A 4,886-nucleotide genomic window follows, 5' to 3' on the forward strand; every position below is an offset into this window, starting at 1 on the left:
AGAGACAGGGTTTCACCATGTTGCCCAGGCTGGTCACAAACTCCTGAGCTCAGGCAATCTGCCCACCTCAGTCTCCCAAAGCGCTAGGATTACAGGTGTGAGCCACCGTGCCCAGCCAGCATCTTTCAAATCTATCATTGTGAACCATTGGTGATCGTGTGGGATTTTGCTGATAATGGTGTAAGGGTTGGAAACAGCAGCGGGGGGGTGGGGTAGTTTGAGCTGTTTGATTAATAGCCCAGAGGTCTTCTACTAGCTGGTATGACCCATGTGACTTTCTTACAGACAGTATTGGAGTGTTATAAGGGGATATACAGGGTTCAAGGAGTCCGTCATGGACGAGGCCCTCAATTACAGGTTTTAGAGCCATTCTAGCTTCTAAGGGAATAGGGTATTGTTTTCTCCTTACCATTTCCAGGAATTTTTTTTTTTTTTTTTTTTTGGAGACAGAGTCCTCGCTCTTGTTGCCCAGGCTAGAGTGCAATGGTGTGATCTTAGCTCACTGCAACCTCCGCCTCCACGGTTCAAGCAATTCTTCTGCCTCAGCCTCCTGAGTAGCTGGGACTACAGGTGCATGCCACCACATCTGGCTAAGTTTTTAAATATTTTTAGTAGAGATGGAGTTTCACCATGTTGGCCAGGCTGGTCTCAAACTCCTGACCTCAGGTGATCCACCTGCCTCAGCCTCCCAAAGTGCTGGGATTACAGGCGTGAGCCACCACATCCACCCAAGGGAATTTTTATTTTCACATGGATTGGACCTGTAGTTTCCCTCAATTTTCTTTCTTTAACCATATGTCAGGATGCATTCGGCTCTCTTCTGGGGCAGCGAGTAGGTTTAAGGAAGTGAGGAATTTTCCCTGATTAACATATAGGCCTATACCTAATCGTAACATTAAGTCTCTTCCTAACAAATTAGTTCCCACTTCGGGGATTAACAAGAACTTTGTGGTGGCCGGCCTGTTCTCATATTTAACCTGTTTCCTCTAAAATTTTTGCCCTGAATCCCTCCCCTTTAACCCCTGAGACAGTAAGCTCTTCTGTTGAACATGCTAAACTTGAAGGAAGAAAACATAGGGAGGAGCGAGCCACTCCCGAATTGACTACGAAAATGATGAACTCTGGGCTGGGCGCGGTGGCTCACGCCTGTAATCCCAGCACAGCGGGTGGATCACAAGATCAGGAGATCGAGACCATCCTGGCTAACACAGTGAAACCTTGTCTCTACTAAAAATACAAAAAAATAGCTGGGCATGGTGGCGGGCGCCTGTAGTCCCAGTTACTCGCCAGGCTGAGGCAGGAGAATGGCGTGAACCCAGGAGAGGGAGCTTGCAGTGAGCCTTGATCGCGCCACTGCACTCCAGTCTGGGCGACAGGGCGAGACTCTGTCTCAAAAAAAAAAAAAAGAAAGAAAGTGATTAACTCTGATTTAGGTTCCACCGTCAGATTTATCAAGGGCTCCTGGTGGGACTCGAGATGAAAGATGCAGAGCCCTTGATCCCCCTATTCTTCTTCAAATGCCATAAGTGGAAGAACTTCCTTTTTCCTCTCCCTTTCGGGCACTCCCTTTTAAAATGTCCTGGCTTTCCACACCTGAAACATCTGTCTTCCCCTCTTCCCCGGCCTGCTCTGTGACTCTCAGGTTTCATCCTTTTACTTCCTGTGTGGGATCTCACAGCCCGTTGCTTAGAGGGTTTATAAGTTCTGTTTTCCTGGGTTTCCTGTTGTAAGAGTTCCCTGTTGTAAAGTGGACAGAATAGTTTTTGTCTTTTGTTTCTGCTTTTTTCCATCCATTTCATCCATTCATACATATAATTTTGGGGCTTCTCTCTCTTTTTTTCTTTTTTCTTCTTTTTTTTTTTTTGAGACAGAGTCTCGCTCTGTCTCCCAGGCTGGAGTGCAGTGGCGCGATCTCGGCTCACTGCAAGCTCTGCCTGCCGGGTGCACGCCATTCTCCTGCCTCAGCCTCCTGAGTACCTGGGACTACAGGCGCCCGCCACCACGCTTGGCTAATTTTTTTGTATTTTTTTAGTAGAGACGGGGTTTCACCATGTTAGCCAGGATGGTCTCGATCTCCTGACCTCGTGATCTGCCCACCTCAGCCTCCCAAAGTGCTGAGATTACAGGAGTGAGCCACCATGCCCGGCCTTTTCTTATACACATCTAGATGTGTATAAGAGACAGCCATTCTCCTGCCTCAGCCTCCCTAGTAGCTGGGACTACAGGTGCCCGCCACCACGCCCGGCTAATTTTTTGTGTATTTTTAGTAGAGATGGCGTTTCATCGTGTTAGCCAGGATGGTCTCGATCTCCTGACCTCGTAATCCGCCCCTCCTCGGCTTCCCAAAGTGCTGGGATTACAGGCATGAGCCATCGCGCCCAGCCTGGGCATCTCTTAATTAAAAGTTCCTCTATGGAGCGGTCTTGCCAATTTCCTATCTTTTGTAATTTCTTTCTAATGTCCGGCCAACTGTTGGTGATAAAATAGAGCTTTAACATCCCTTGTCCAAGTGGGTCCTCTATGTCTAAGCCTGAATATTTTCTTATTTGCTCCTTAAGTCTGTTTAAAAATTCCCTGGGCCCTTCATCTTTCTCTTGGTGTACATTAAATGCTCAGGAAATATTTTGGGTTCCAGGCACCAATTCCCGAATCCCTTTAATTATCATATCCCTGAGGTCTTTCATGTTTTCTCAGTGGGCTGCATTGCTCCTATCCCACTGAAGGTCCCAGGCTGGGAGTTTCTGCTCTGCTGCCGGGATGTTTTGACCAGGAGGGTGTTCACATTCCCAGACTGTCATAGCGGCCCTGTGGATCATGGTTCTTTCCCCCTCTGCGAAGAGAATACCTCAGGTGGACATTAATTCAGCCCAAGTATACAATTGGGACCCTAAAAATTGGTCAATTTGATCTGTGACTCCAAAGGGATCATCTGATAACGGTTTGAGTTCCTTTTTCAGATTTCTAACCTCTGAACTAGTTAAGGGGGCATTTACGAAACAAATACCCCCTCCTCCCAGTGCTACTTCTCTTAAGGGAAAAGGGGTTGGGGCAGACTCCTTTGAGGAAGAGGGAAAAGGAAAGTTTTGACTATCCCTCTGGCATTGTTTCCATCTTGTGCTGAAGTTTTCCTGAGGAAAGGACATGTGCCGGTGGCTCCTCAATGGGGATGTAGGGCCACAAAGCCCATGGGGCAGGGTTATGTGAAGGAGGGACTGAGTGATTAGCCTGGGGTGGGGTAGGTAGGGGAAGATGGTCTAGGGGATCCTATACATTGGCATCTTTAGATGTAGAATCTGACTTAACTGGGTTGTCCTGGGGGGGTATTGAGTTTGGTTTCTCTTTTACATCATCCTTTAAGGGAAAGGGAAGGACAAGTTCCTGTCTCCAACACAGAGCATAACCTATTTCCTCTTGCGAGACTGGACTTTTTTCATTAACATACTGGATTAAGAGTTGGCATATCCAGTCCTCATCTGATCCAAACTTTGGCCAAAAGACCGAGGGTCTGAGGATAGGTTCCTCGGTCCAAATAAAACAGCAATATTTTATCATTCGCTGTCTTTCCTTGTGTTTGGTTTTCATTCTCTCTCCAGTACTCTAACATAAGGCCTAGAGGACTGTCAGGGGGAACTTTATCGTCCACTTGGCCTTTTGTACTCCGTGTCTTACTTGGGGTATTTCCATTCTGGAGGTTGGTGCCTGTTTCCTAGGGGCTTAACCTCTCCCTTTTCCCACTGGAGGTTTCTTGCACTCGTGTGAATACTCCCTTCGTCGTTTTTGGCCGCTTCCCTCATGGCAATTTTAGGCCCCTCTTAGCAATAGTGGGTCGGTATAATCCCCCTGACTGGAAAACCGCCCTAAGCCATATGAGGTGACCACGGAACCAAGTCTGGACTCCACACTCGATTCGTGTCCACTGACGTGTCTCAACCACGCACTTAAAACCTCCAAGTGACCCCGACCACCAAGGAAATACTTTGTCGCCCCAGTAGCAACTTTTCTTATCTTGGTCTGTGCAGAGTTACCCACTCGCCTGGGAATTTTAAGGATCCTTCCTGCCCATGTTGCTGAGAGTCCGGATTTATTTGCCACTTCGGGTGGACCCAATCCTCCCCTCCAGGGGCCACAGCAACAAGGCAGTGGGATGCATCTCACGAGGAAAAGTAATCGCTACCCCTCCCAAAGGATAATGGGATCCTGGAAGACCCCCAAATTTGTTGAAAACAAGCGCTCAGTGTAGTCAAGAAAAACCAGCACTGAGACAAAAGACTTCCCAGCAAGGCATCTTTACTTCTGCAGAAGGGTGCTGCTTGCACTGGTTGTAATCTCAAGAGCACCCCCCCACCTCCTGAACAGAGGAGGGAAGTGGTTTTTAACCCTAACGCAGTTCCTGTTTCTGTGTCCTTTCCCCATTGGCTGGGGGGTTGGACCGCACAATCTGAGCTGATCCCGATTGACTGAGGTTTAACTTTCCCAAATAGGGTAGACTATTTGCGAAAAAGAAGAAAAAGCGGGGGTAGAATCTGTTTACAGCTTATGACCAGGAAGTTGAGTCTTTGAAGAGGAACTCAGCTGTCCCAACAGAGGCATCCGAGGGGCTGCCTGGAGGAGGTGATGCTGGGCAGTAGGAATTGCCTGGTCCGACGCCCTGGCTGCCAAGGGCCTGCCAGGAATGCGTACCTTTGGGTCTTCCCTGCTAAGAGGTGAACTGAGAGTGCCCCTGGCGCTCTGGCAAAGGCCATGGAATGGGCCCACAGTGAGAATTCCAGCTTCGCCTCTTACTAGCTGGATAACCTGGGGAGCCGCGAGACCTCCCTGGGCCTCAGCCCCCGGTACAGTGGAGTCAACGGGAGAAACGGCCTCACGGGATTGATGCGGGGATTAAG

The 4,886-nt window shown here is 48.7% G+C and overlaps 1 protein-coding gene across 2 annotated transcripts in view; it reads left to right on the forward strand.

The window, feature by feature from the left end:
- Positions 1–4,501: 4,501 nt before the first annotated feature.
- Positions 4,502–4,886, forward strand: part of YPEL3 (yippee-like 3 (Drosophila)) — a 5,133-nt gene continuing 4,748 nt past the window's right edge. The window contains exon 1 of one of the 2 annotated variants that reach the window (XM_011982387.1): positions 4,502–4,832. The gene's annotated coding sequence lies outside the window, so the exon portion shown is untranslated. The remainder of the gene's footprint in view (positions 4,833–4,886) is intronic. The other variant, XM_011982388.1, reaches the window with a different exon arrangement.

The sequence above is a fragment of the Mandrillus leucophaeus genome, unplaced genomic scaffold, assembly GCF_000951045.1.
Source record: "Mandrillus leucophaeus isolate KB7577 unplaced genomic scaffold, Mleu.le_1.0 Scaffold24, whole genome shotgun sequence".
Taxonomy (NCBI): domain Eukaryota; kingdom Metazoa; phylum Chordata; class Mammalia; order Primates; family Cercopithecidae; genus Mandrillus; species Mandrillus leucophaeus.